The sequence below is a fragment of the Pipistrellus hanaki genome, assembly GCF_964339955.1.
Source record: "Pipistrellus hanaki genome assembly, chromosome: X".
NCBI classification, from domain to species: Eukaryota; Metazoa; Chordata; class Mammalia; order Chiroptera; family Vespertilionidae; genus Pipistrellus; species Pipistrellus hanaki.
In genome coordinates this window covers 42,274,085-42,288,308 of record NC_140524.1, presented here as the reverse complement: position 1 = coordinate 42,288,308, position 14,224 = coordinate 42,274,085, and the positions used below count along the sequence as shown (strand labels likewise).

Sequence of the window (14,224 nt, the reverse complement as noted above, 5' to 3'; positions counted from 1 at the left end):
ACACAATTTCAATGTTAATCCCTTTATACTAATCAGGTATCTGAGGCTCAAAGTACCTTGCACAAATTTACACAGCTAGTTTTTGTGGACACAGCTAAGATTTGAACTCAGGTCCTTCTGGTAAACAGAACAATCCTGTGGTCTGACTCCCTTTGAATAACCTCTCCTGCCTATACTTAATGCTTTTATGATGGATGAGAGAAGTGGATGTGGGGAAAGTTTATAATTTTTAGTGATAAGCTACATGAATTGTCCCTAAATGCCTAGCACACATTGTTTCTTCTCAAATGACTTTCAGATGATTTTTGGGATAAACTATAGTTCAGCAACTCTCAAACTTGAGTATGCGAACAAATCATTGAGGGTCTTCTTAAAAATCAGATTCCAGTTCAGTAAGTCTAATGAAAGGTCTAAAATTCTGCTTTTAAAAATAGCTTCCAGTGGATGGTAGTGCTATTGGTGTGGTGACCACACTTAGAATAGCAAAACTCAAGCCCATGTCATCTTAGTCTTTCTTTCTTGACCTTGTGATATCCTCACTATAATGTAAAAGTTCTTCACTTCTTCCTTCTGGGCTGTAATAGACATGTTTACATAAGCCTATTTTCTCAGATTCTAAAAGAAAGTAGGGTGGGATTAGTGGAAACCAAGCATAGACCCTAGGGGATGGAGTTAAGAAATAATACCCCCCCCCTCCTAACAAACCTTTTTTTTTTTTAAATCAGAGTCTACTATAAAATCGTCTGACTTATATTTTTTTATATCCTTTGTGAGTGTGTGTGTGTGTGTGTGTGTGTGTGTGTGTGTACTTATGGGTGTCAATTCCAAGACTGAGTATATAGAACCAGAGCCATAGTCATTAAATTTCTTCGGCTTCTATTACTTCAAAATTAATAGGGAGCTGCAAAGACTTGGTTTTCTAGGCGCCTTGTGAACCAGATCAGCAAGAAAAGTGTGAGCAGTTAAATCTTCATGTTTAATTTTGCCCTCCATCTGAATATGCTAGCTGTAGGCATATGCCACGTTTTCTTAGTAAAATAGAAGTGCAGGGGCGTGTGTGTGTGCAAGTGGTGAGTAAGAAGACAAATGACAATGAACAACCTATCTAATAAAAGAGTAATATGCAAATTGACCATACCTCCAATATGCCCACAAGCAACGCCCACCAGCCAATCAGGAGTGAGTATGCAAATTAACCCAACCAAGATGGCTGCAGCCACAGAGATCAGGAGGCTTGGGTTTCCCCAGCAATGGAGGAAGTGACACTTCCTGCACACCCTGGCTGGCCCAGGCCTTCGCTCAAGGCTACAAAGTTTAAATTATAGAAGATAAATAAATCCCCCCCAAAATGGCTGTAGTCATTGAGCGAGCAGGAGGCTTGGGTTTCACTGGTGATGGAGGAAGCCAAGTTTCTGTCCTGCCCTGGACTCCACTGAAGACTACAAAGTTTCAATTATAGAAGATAAATAAATCCCAGATACCAGGGCCTTTGCTTGGGTCATGGGGGGTGGGGGGAGGCATGGCCAACCTTAAAGCCACCAAAGGTCCCTTGCCCAGGCCACCCACGACCCAAGGGAACCCCTACCCTAATCTACGGCACCCTTCAGGGCAAATCAGCTGGCCCCCACCCATGCACCAGGACTCTATCCTATCTAATAAAAGAGTAATGTGCAAATTGACCATTACTCCAACACACAAGATGGCTGCTCCCATGTGGACAAAGATGGCTTTCCCCATGTGGACACAAGATGGCCACCAGGGAAGGGCAGTTGGGGGGATCAGGCCTGCAGGGGAGAGCAGTTAGGGGTTACCAGGCCTGCAGGGGCGGGAAGTTAGGGACAATCAAGCTGGCAAGGGAGCAGTTAGAAATCAATCAGGCTGGCATGAGAGTGGTTAGGGGGTGATCAGGCTAGCAGGCACAAGTGGTTAGGGGCAATCAGGAAGGCAGGCAGGCAAGCATTTTGGAGCCAACAGTCATGGATTGTGAGAGGGATGTCCAACTACTTGTTTAAACGGGCAGTTGAACATTCATTGAAGGGTCCCACATTGGAGAGGATGCAGACTGAGCTGAAGGGACATCCCCCTCCATGCACGAATTTTGTGCACTGGGCCTCTTGTGTAAATATAAACATGTATATATGAGTTTGATATGGAAGAAAGGGTGTGATCTTAGTAAACCTGGCTTTAGTTTCCTTTTGATTTCCTAGAGATCTCCAAAGAGATTTAGGAAATTTATTCAGTACTAGCAGGCAGTCTTGGATTCTGGTTTTGGTTCTTTCACTAACTAGCTATGTGATTCCATCATTTCTACTCTCTGGATCACAATTTCTCTATAGATAAAGTGAAGATATTGGACTCTGCCATGATCACTGAATGTTTTCCACCATCTGCTCTTTCTTTGCTTTTGCTAAGGCAAAAAGCTGGGGCAATTGCATTTAAGTGAGAACTCTGCAATGGGTGATAGAAAACCAAATATAGGTAGCTTGCAAAGTGCCCTTGACCCAGTGAACTATAATTTTTGCTTTGCTCCAGCAGATATCATCATCATCATCATCATCATCATCATTATTATTATTATTATTACTAGAGGCCTGGTGCATGAAATTTGTGCAGGGGGTGTGTCCCTCAGACCAGCCTGCACCCTCTCCAATCTGGGACCCCTCAAGGGATATCCAACTGCCCTCTCACAATCCAGGACTGCTGACTCCCAATTGCTTGCCTGCCTGCCTTCCTGATTGGCCCTAACCGCTTCTGCCTGCTAGCCTGATCACCCCCTAACCACTCCCCTGCCAGCCTGATTGGTGCCTAACTGCTCCCTGCCAGCCTGTTTGCCCCTAACTGCCCTCTCCTGCAGGCCTAGTCCCCGCCAACTGCTCTCCCTTGCAGGCCTGGGTCCATCCCAACTTCCCTTCCCTGCAGGCCTGGTCACCCCCAACTACCCTCCCTTGCAGGCCTGGTCCCTCCCAATTGCCCTCCACTGCTGGCCATCTTGTGGCAGCCATCTTGTGTCCACATGGGGAAAGCCATCTTTGACCACATGGGGGCAGCCATCTTGTGTGTTGGAGTGATGATCAATCTGCATATTATTAGATAAGATAGAGTCCTAGTGCATGGTGGGGGCAGCTGGTTTGCCCTGAAGGGTGTCCCGGATCAGGGTGATGGTTCCCTTGGTGTGTGGGGCAGTCTGGGCGAGGGGCCTGTGGTGGTTTGCAGGTTGGCCATGCTCTCTGGCAACCCAAGAAGAGGCCTTGCTATCTTGGATTTATTTATTTTCTATAATTGAAACTTTGTACCCTGGAGTGGAGCCAAGCCTTCTGCTTACTCTGTGGTGGCAGCCATTTCTGTTGGAATTTATGTATCTTCTATAATTGAAACATCGTAGCCTTGAGCAGAGGCCTGAGCCATCCAGGGTGTGCAGAAAGCTTGGCTTCTTCCATTGTTGGGGGCAATCCTAACCTCCTGCTCTTTCCACCTCCATGGCTGCCGCCATTTCTGTTCGGATTTGTTTACCTTCTATCATTGAAACTTTGTACCCTTCAGTGGAAGCCTAGGCTGGCAAGGGCAGGCAGAAAGCTTGCTTTCCACCATTGCCTGGGAAACCCAAGCCTCCCTCCTGCTCTCTGTGGCAGTAGCCATCTTGATTGAGTTTATTTGCATATTCACTACTGATTGGCTTGTGGGCGTGGCTGGTGGGCATGGCTTGTGGGTGTAGTGGAGTGATGGTTAATTTGCATATTACTTTTCTATTAGATAGAATTATTATTATTGATAATTTCAAAATCATATGTTCTTACTTGGTGGAACATGATGTATGCATTTGTTTATAAGACCATAGCTTGAGTCATTCAGAATTCAAATTTTGATATTGGGATGGGTTGATTAGTTTTACTAGACAAAGGGCTTAAAAGAGTCATCAACAGAAGGAAAGGCACATGAGTTTTAGAAAGGATGACACTATGGAAACCTCATCTACGAAGCTCTGGGCTTGGTAGCTAGTCTTAATTTACCCCCAATCTGGGGCTGATTGGTTGCAATTGTGCCTAGAATGAAGTATCATTTCTGTCTGCAGGCTGAAAACTTTGTCATACCCCTCCCTGATAACCTGGAAAATGACAAGGCCAGGTTAGGTTGGTGGCACCTTGGGGAGAAATGTCCTGCCCCTCATATTGCCCAGCTAACAAGGGACTACAGAATAGCTTAGTGTACTTAGCTGAAAATGAGAACCTTTGGCAGAAGTAAAGCATGTAGAAACATTTTGGTCCCTTTCCTTCAGTGGTGGAGCTATGGCAAAAGACAACTTTGAATATTTGTAAGCAGGTTGAAGGAAAGTAGTATGACACATTTGAAGTATCCATTCGATAATTAAGCACCTACCTGGCTAGTAGATAAGAATTTAATATGCTAAGTAGTAAAATAATATAGCAAAGTAAAAATGTAGTGCAACATGTTAAATTCTTTGTTTCTAACGAATTCTATCACTATTTACTCAGTGTTTATACTACAAATTGTAGGCAATTTTAGGGTGCTTCAATCTGAATCAACTTTCTGGACTAATTCTATCTCTAGCCTAAGCAAAGGAAAGCAAATACCAGGTTGGTTTTTTTTCCATGTATTTCAAAGCATCTTTGGGTTCTATCCTATTCCTCTTCTAATTTTCTGGCCAAGCCTTCTCTAAGTGTTGTGGTTCTGTGTATCATTCTGATTTTAGTTGTTAATTTGAGGAAGAATGGAATTATGGGACTATCACTCTTATAGCTGGTAGAGATGGCAGATATATAGTCTAGGTCTCTATGTTGGAACATACATTGAAGTCAAGTGAACCTGTGTCAATAATACTGGCAATATCATTGGTTCTGGATCCCTGCACTGTCTACCTCTTTGTCCCTGAGGAACCATGGATCAGGATCCACTGTGGCAGCCAGATACATCACCAAGAACAGCAAAGGCCTATGCCTTAGGCTTCATCCCTTTTGACACTTTCAGTTCTTCCCAGGTATGAAGCTGCCAGTACTTTCCTACCTGTATGCAGGCTGGTCTTTGCTGTCTGTGGCAAAGTGTAATTTTAATGTATCTGAGAAGATATTTGCTTATGAGTCCCTTAAAAAAGCAACAGAATGTAACAGAATGGGCACCTTTTCAGATCCTGCTTGAGTAATCCTCTTTTCGTTCTGTCCCTCAGCAGTGAGCACTAGAACAAATTGCCTGATGCCACCTAAACAGTTCCACTTAATGCAAAAATTGGTTTCTCCCATTTGCTGAATTGGAGGAGGTAATTCTTTGTATTCCAGTAACATAATAATAAGCAGAAAGTTTAACAGAAGAGCCTGGGTGCTTTGTAAGCACAAATTCAACTGCTCTCCTCTTTGCTACAGGAACACAGAGCCCAGATTTGTAGTATGGGGTTGATCCAAGTCCTTGAGAAAATACACACAACACAAAATGCACACACACATATATTATATGAAATCATCACACACACATACACACACCACATATATGGTGAAACTTCATGAAACCAGCATCTTCCAGGGACCAACATAGATTTCAAGTGGCTTTCAGTTTTTTCTTCAACATTGCAAACAGTGTAACAGAGGCTCCTCTTGACCCTGTTTATTTCCTTTATCCCAGGCTAACCATTTGCTTTGAAACCAACTTGATACTACTTGAATGTATTTCTATGCCATTTTATTTGGAATAAGCAGATGTTCAAGACTGAGTGAGAAGTACTATTTGACATCATTTATATCTCAGCTTTTTAAGAGTCTATAGAAAAAGAGACATGATACAGATAATCTGTAGAATACAAAAAATGCCTGAGACTGACAATAGACAATTATGAATGCTGACATATAAACTTACCATATTTGCTAAATGCTATGGACATAAATATATGGCAATAGTCAAACAGGTCTGAGTACTATGTCAATGGAGTAATTATTTCTCATTTGAAGCCAGAGCAGATACGAACAATATTTAAAAAGGGCATTTTTTTATTAGACTCTGTCTCTCTTACTTGTATAATAAACTCAGGTAAAGTTCAAAGATACTGTCTTTTAGGCTGGTTTCCAGACTCCAGACATTTCATGTGAGAGAGATAACATTGCTAGCCTTTCAGCCATTACCACACACCTGACTATGGCCAGGGAGCTCAGGTTGGAAATGTGGAATAAGTATTCTTCAAGTCTCAGTCTTAGAAATCAGGGAGAAATATCAGGATCTGTGAATACAGCCCAGTGTGTGTGTGTGTGTGTGTGTGTGTGTGTGTGTGTGTAATGAACATAACTGCCCAAGTTAGTGTGTGTGTTTGCAGGGAGGAGGGTGTCCACTTTGGATCAGAGGTTTGACTGATGTTCCCCAATCTGCATTTCCTGTTTCATTTAAGGAAGCCAGGCAGATTAATCTGGCCATTTCTTAAGGTTGAAGAATATAAAACAAAAATAAACTCCTTGTTCCTGAACCCTCATGAGCTCATCCTTTGCATCTTGAAGTGGCTTTTGGCAACAGGGCCAGCATCCTTATTCCCATGCCCTCTTCCTGGCTGATTTTGAAGAGGCCAGAGAGCAGGTTCCCAGGGAGCTTAATACCTACCCAGGAATGGAGCAGATCACTGTCCAAAGGTAGGGCAAAGTGCTGGTTTAGGAGAACATCCCAAGCCACCTTATCTTAATGTCCCTAGAGTTTCCTCTGACTACCATCTCTTTCCCTGTGTCCAAAGACAATCTGTTGCTGCCTTTGCACTGCTCCATATCACCCCAGCCCACATCCAGTGCTTCCCAGTCCTCAGCATTCCCATCCCCACACCTTCACTCAACCTGCACCTTTCCACCCTTTGGAAATGCTCCTGCAGCAAAGCCCAGGGCATGGAGCCACCTGTCCACTTACCCCAGGTGAAGTGATTTATTCAGATCTGCGTCTTCTGGTGTCCCAGCGCCGGGGATCACAGTCGGCCACCTTACAGGACTCTTCTCCCACAGCACGCAAAGAGCCGCCTGGGACAGCTCAGGGCCTCCAGGCTGCTGGGCGGGTGGGCTGATGAGCACAGCAAAAGGGGCGGGGTGCTGTGAAGGACGAAAATACTTTCTCCTACCTCAGTTTCTCTCTTTGATCAAACATCTCCAAACTTCCCTTTCGTTGTCTGACTCTCCTATACCTTTCCCTTTCCAGCGTCCTGAAACTCTTTGCTCTACCTTTCACTAGCTTCTCCTGGTTCTCAGCGCTAACCTGGGCCCCTTCAAATGCCCGCACTCCCTTCACGCAGTCAACCACACCATAACAGGAAGTGAAGCTGACATGGGGAAATTGACAGGGGTAACTAACACAGAAGGGGTGTGTGTGTGTGTGTGTGTGTGTGTGTGTGTGTGTGTGTTTGTGCGAGAGAGAGAGAGAGAGAGAGAGAGAGAGAGAGAGAGAGAGAGAGAGAGAGAGAGAGAGAATGTGAGAGAAAGAGAGAGAGAACCGCATTCACACTTACATATACAAATGCACACTCAAGCTCCAGCTATTAGGTAGAAGCTGGCAGGAGCCCCAGCCACCCCTCAAAATCTTTCCAGATTAGGTTTCTGTCCCCTTTTGCTGCGGCTTCTGAAAAATGCTATACACAGCGAAAGAGAGAGAAAAGCAAAGAGGGAAGGGGGAAATCAAGGAGGCGCGCTCCCTTTCTCTTCCCCACCTCTAGCTCCAAAAATGTCTAACCCTGAGCTCTTCTTTTTCCTATCTATCTGCTCCTTGCTTCCTCTGCTCCTGTTTCTCCTTCCCTTTGGATGGCTGCGAGCTAGAGAACCCGTCGCGCGCGCACTTGTGTGTGTGTGTGTGTGTGTGTGTGTGTGTGTGTGTGTACGTGTGAGAGAGAAGAGGGCAGGGGTGGGGAAGAGACTGTGAGGTGGGTGAAAGCACCTCTCACCTCCCCCCCAGCCCAGGCTGTCGCTTCACACACACACCCCCAGCTCTCAGCAGGGGAGGGAGGGGCGGGGCGGGGCGGGGGAGTCAGGGATCCGGAAAGGAAAGAGGGAGGACCGGGCAGCCTGCAGGGGCAGCAGCTCCTGCCTTCTCTGCAGCTTGGTGGCCAGGGGTGGAAGGAAGCCTCAGCTGCAACCCCAAGTCAGCCCCTGCTGCCCTGCCCCACCGTCTCATCTCTTCCCCCTCGGTAGGGAATTTTCTGTTTCATTCTTTTTATTTTTTTTTCCTTCGGGTCTCCTCCTCCCCCAGCAGTGGTAGAGACTGGGGGGTTGAGCGCCAGTTGAAGGGACCGCAGCGCCTCCGGGTGCCTGGCTTGCAGAATCTCTTTTTGCCCATTGCTCTGAGTGTCCCCTGCTTTGGACAGTGACACCCCCACCTGCCCCTCTCAGCCCGGGCTCAGGACAGGTGGCCGCAAGACTGAGCAGGCAGTCACGGGTCATCCCAGGGGGAAGAGGAGTTGAGCCAGCGGAGCTGGGGCTATTGGCGGGCTGACCGTGGGACAGCCGGACCCTGAGTCGCTAGGGACAGGGCTGGGATCCTCTGGGGAGGGCTTAGATCCATTCCGGGTCTAAGGGTAACCCAGTGAAGGCAGCATATAGGACCACAGCCTAATTCTTCCATCCCTGCCCCTCTCACCCGTGGGGTTGTTTTCCCAGGATCCAACCAAGATTGAAAGGGGGTGGGGGTGGATAGTGGGATAGTAGGATGAGGGAATAATTTGCTTAGTGGTGTCAGTGACAGTGGTCTCTCTCTCTCTCTCTCTCTCTCTCTCTCTCTCTCTCTCTCTCGTGTGTGGTGTGTGTGTGTGTGTGTGTGTGTGTGTGTGTGTGGCATGGGGGGGGGAGCTGTCACCAGACCCTTGGGTGACTCTTTGATTTTTGTGCCTTCATGTAATGTGAGATATCACCCCACCCCCACCTCTCACCCTATACTCTGTCACTCATAATGGCCACCCTCTTGAAATCTCTTGGAGCTGACCAAATGATCCCACCCTCATAACAAGCCTGAGATTTCTACCTTAAACCTGCTGGTGCTTTGGTCACCTAGCTGGCAGCATCTCCTGGCCCAGTGGTCACACAGCCCAAAAGCTGGGCTTTGTTTTTTATCTCTCTTATTACATCTCTCTGGAAAGGGGGGGAGCGAGGATCTGTGTTTCTGGACTCTAAGCTGGTACCTGGAACCTTTTCCCTACCCAATATAAGAACAGCCCTGAGCTGAGAGAAAGCCCACTGGAGCTGTACTTCCTACTGTTGCCCAGGAGCACACACTGGGAGCCTAAGTAGAGTTCCAGAAAGAGCCAGAACTCTCTGTTCCGCCTGCATGGCCCAGGGTTCCCATTTCCTTCCTGGTGAAGGGTGAAGCTGGCATAGTTATATTTAGTGGCTACCCTAGCAACTCTCCTAGGCTATCCTGGGAAAGTCCATGTTGACACCAAGCAAGACAAGTTTTTCTGTAGTCCTTTGGCCCCTTAGCCCCCTGGTGGCCCAATGCTCTGGAAAATATTAATTTTTGTGTGGTATCAAAGCATTGGAGAAAAGTGTTGCTTTGAAGGATTGAAGAGTTTGGTTTTCTGTAGGGGATGAGGGCAGGGGTGAATTTGGAGCCTCCCCTCCATACAGTTTATTAAACACTTCAGGAAGTGTGTGTAAAGATTGGCCAATGATGTGGATGGAAAAATATCACTAGATTCTGGAACCTATCTGCCTTTTTCCCATTCAAAGGCATTTTCACTGTGGCCAGCAACCTCAAATATACAGCCTCCTAAACAAAAGAGGTCTACATTATGATTAAGCTGGTCCCTCCTTTGGCATGAAGGCTGAATAACATACGTGGCTCAGGGCAAAACTTTGCTGTATCTCCTTTTCTCTAACCAAACTGCAGTCCAATTAAGGCTTCCAAACTTATGATATAAGCAGGAACAGTGCTGAGAAAGCTGTCTCCCTCAAAGTCCTATATAGTGCAGTTGTCTTTAACTTATAAGGATTATGGATGTTTTTGAATTTGGGTGCTTTCCCAGTAGATTGTGGATAAGATCCAAAATTTTCTACCTGATCCTGCCCCTACTCTGCAAACCTCTTAAGGAGATCCAGAATATAAAAAGGAAAACCCTTTCCAAAGTTAAAAGCATCATGCAAGTGTCACAGATTATTACATAAATTCCTGGACAAATTTATTAGAGGACCTAGTGCAATTAAGAAGCTGATTTGCACAGGAGCCCAGGCTTGCCTCGGTTGCCTTTGCTATTTATTGCTGGGTGGCTCTTCTCTGTGGATATGGAAATGTTCAGGTTTTTTAGCTGGTTACTGCAAGTGTATGCCTCTTTGAACTCTCCTGGGGCGGTTTGCAACCAGAGGCCACATCTGTGAAAGTGATTCAAAGATAAAAATGTGATTGTGAATAATTTAAGCCCATTTCTACCTGGCTTCTAGGTGAGATTTACTCACATGGCCTGGTCTATTCAAACACCATCCACATATGACTGTCAAAATGCAATTAACTTAAAGATTCAGGGACAATCTATTTTCTCTACTCTTCTTATAGCCTATACAATAATGGTAAGTGGAATATATAGACTGGAGTGTAGTGTAGTTTCATATAGGCAAAGAGAGATTGATATGAGGAACTGTAACCAGACAATCAATAGGTCCAGGCTGGTGTCACTACTTGAGCCAATCCAGCAGACACAGGATTGAATCACATAGTGCTTATTCCAATAATGCTGGCAGTATGGGAGAACAGCAGGTCATTCACAAAAATCTGCTCTGCTCCCTACTATAAGCCAGCTGCTTATATTGGGTAGAAGGATGAAGATTACATGTGGAACTAGGCAAAAGGGTATGCAAAGTGGGCAGTTTAAATGTAGTGTGGGCTGGAGATTTGCAAAGGCCTGCTAGTATGTAAAGGGCTGGGGGTCTTCAAAGGTTGGTGATATATAAAGGGCTAGGGGGTCTTTAAATGGCTTAGGAGATGCAGAGGGCTGGAATCCTTCAAAGGGCAGGCGATATGCAAAGGTCTGGAGGCTCTGGTTTCTGCAACAAGGTTGTTAATCCTTCAATGACAATAGGCAGCTCCAGGATGTAGAGAATGGGAAACATTTCCAGGTGAGCTCTCAGGTTCAGTGTGCAACTCCTCACAGGTTAGAATGTGCTTTCTTTAATCAGAACAAAACAATCTCGGTTAACAGAGCATGATTAATATTTCTTTCAATTATAGCTGATCCCCAACATTCTATTTCTGTCACTATCAGAACCCAGATATTAAAGGCATTTTCTTTTCCCCATTAGCAAGGTTTCGCAACTTGAGCACTATGGACACTTTGGGCCAGATAACTCTTTATTGCTGGGGACTGTCCTGTGCATTGTATGATGTTTAGGAGCATCCTGGCCTCTATTCACTAGATGCCAATAGCACCTCCCATCTTGTGAAAACCAAAAATGTCTCCAGATATTGTCAATTGTTCTCTATAGGGCAAAATCACCCACTCCTTTGAGAAACACTGACATTCAAGGTAGTGTCATATTTCAAAGACCATATTTTACCTTAATTCTACACATATGGTATGTCTATACCATGTATGAAACAAAATCTTAGAAGTTATGGAATATATTTTGTAGAAAACAACATAAAAAGGAGTCCTCATGAATTAATAAATTTTGACAAATGTTTGAATTCATTATTGCCATCTCCCCATTACCATCTAACTTTTGTTGAGCACTCACTATGAGTAGGGTGTTGATTATAGCAAGAATTTATAAGGCATAATTCCATCCTTCAATATAATAAGACACTATCAACTTTTATATCCCTGAAAAGGAAGTGTTACAGATCTTCATGGATATTCTGTATTGAATCCAACCTGGCTTTGTCCTTCCTTTATTTCCCCTTTATCCCTAAACTGTGACTTATTCTTTAAGGTTATACCTTAGGGAGATTGTTCTTTGTCTTAATAATTACCATAACCCTTGTTGAATTCTTGTAACTTCCCCATAAATGGCACTTATGCCATAACAATGTATCCAGCATTGAAATGACCACATCACAAAGATTTTAACAAATTGAGCAGCTTGAAGGTAGGATTTTATTTATAAAGGAGAGGCTTCTAGTTACCTGCTTTGTAGATAAATACTTGACTATAGTGAAGGCAAAGGAAATGGAATGGAATGGAGAGATGATTTTTCAAATACTGTGGAGCAGTGATTTTCAACCTGTTGTAACTACTCCAAGAATTTTTAAAATTTTGTTGTTTTTCTTTGGTGTTGAGTTTTATAAGTTCTTGATAAATTTTGGATATTAAGTCCTTATCAGATGTTTCAGTAAATATATTCTCCCATTCAGTGATTTGTCTTTTCATTTTGTTGATGGTTTCCTTTGTGATGAGCAATGTCTGAGAGTTTACTGCCTATATTTTCTTCTAGGACTTCTATTGTTTCAAGTCTAACATATAAGCCTTTAATCATTTGGGGTTTATCCTTGTGTATGGTGTAAGAAGGTGATCTAATTCTTGTCTTTTCTTTCTTTCTTTCTTTCTTTCTTTCTTTCTTTCTTTCTTTCTTTCTTTCTTTTTTTTTTTTGCACATATCTGTCCAATTTTACTCACACCATTTATTAAATAGACTTTCTTTACCTTATTGTGTATTCTTGTTTCCTTTGCCAAACATTAATTTATCCATAAAGGTATGGGTTTCTTTCTGGGCTCTTTATTCTTTTTCATTGATATATATATATATATGTCTCTTTTTATGCCAGTAGTATTCTGTTTTGATTACTATGGACTTGTAGTATAGTTTGACATCAGGTAGTGTGATTCTTCCAAATTTTCTTCTTTCTCAAGACTGTTTTGACTATTTGGGGTCTTTTGTGCTTCCTAATAAATTTTTGGGATATTTTTTCTACTTCTGTGATAGGAATTGTATTGAATCTATAGATTGCTTTGTGTAGTATGTTAATTCTTCCTATCCATGGACACGGTATATGCTTCCACTTATTTATATCTTCTTAAATTTCTTTCTTTAGTGTCTTCTAATTTTCCAAATATAGGTCTTTTACATAATTGGTTAAATTTATTCCTAGGGTATTTTTTTGAAGCAATTGTACATGGGATTGTGCTCTTAGTTTCACTTTCTGATAGTTCATTATTGATATATAAAAATGCAATTGGTTTCTGAATATTTATTTTTTTATCCTACTACTTTACTGAATTCATTTATTAGTCCTACTGGTTTATTGGTGAAATCTTCAGGGCTCTGTATACAGTATCATGTCATTGACAAATAATGAGAGTTTTATTACTTCCTTTCCAATTGGAATACATTTTATTTCTTCTTCTTTTCTGATTGCTGTGGCTAGGACTTCCAGTATATATTATGTCAAATAAGAATTGTAAAAGCAGACATTCCTGTCTTGTTGCTGATCTTAGTGGAAATGCTTTTAGGTTTTGCCCATTGAGTATAATGTTGCCTTTGGGTTTGTAATAAAGATCCGTTATTATTAAGATTAATCACTATTTAAGGCCTAGCGGTTTCTTTCTGGGTGGCTCTTCTCAGTGGATATGGAAATGTCCTGGTTTTTTAGCTGGTGACTGCAAGTGTATGCCTGTGAGATGTCATGTAAGACATCTCCCATGATGTCTGTTCCCACTTTGCTGAGAGTTTTTTATGACAAATGGGTGCTGGATTTTATCAAATTATTTTTCTGCATTAATTGATATGATCATGTGTTGTTTTTTTTATCCTTCAGTTTGTTTACGTGGCTTATCATGTTTATTGATTTGTGAATATTGTACCAAATTTACAAATCTCAAATAAATCTCACTTGATCATGGTGTATGACCATTTTAGTGTATTACTGAATCTGGTTTGCTAATGTTTTGTTGAGGATTTTAGCATCTATGTTCATCAGGGATATTGGCCAATAATTTTCTTTCTTTATAGCGTATTCATCTGGTTTTGGAATTAGGATAATGCTAGTCTCATAAAATGAGTTTGGGAGTCTTCCTCCTCTTGATTTTTTTTAATACTATTTTGAGAAGAATAGGTATTAGTTCTTCTTTTAATATTTTGTAAAATTCACCTGTGGTACAGGCCTTGGTTTGTTGAGTTTTATTTATTTATTTATTTATTTATTTATTTATTTATTTATTTAGATTACTGCTTCAATTTCACTAGCTGCAATCTGTTTATTCAGATTAGACACTTCTCCGCAGAGGTCATAAGGATGACCAATAGACATAAGAAAAGATGATCAATATCACTAATCATCAGAGAAATGC

General features: G+C 42.8%; 1 protein-coding gene across 1 annotated transcript in view; it reads right to left on the bottom strand.

Annotated features, from left to right (window-relative positions):
- Positions 1–6,968, bottom strand: part of TRPC5 (transient receptor potential cation channel subfamily C member 5) — a gene marked incomplete at its 3' end in the record, with an annotated part of 359,287 nt that extends 352,319 nt beyond the window's left edge. The window contains exon 1 of the mRNA XM_084870450.1: positions 6,883–6,968. The remainder of the gene's footprint in view (positions 1–6,882) is intronic.
- Positions 6,969–14,224: the final 7,256 nt, after the last annotated feature.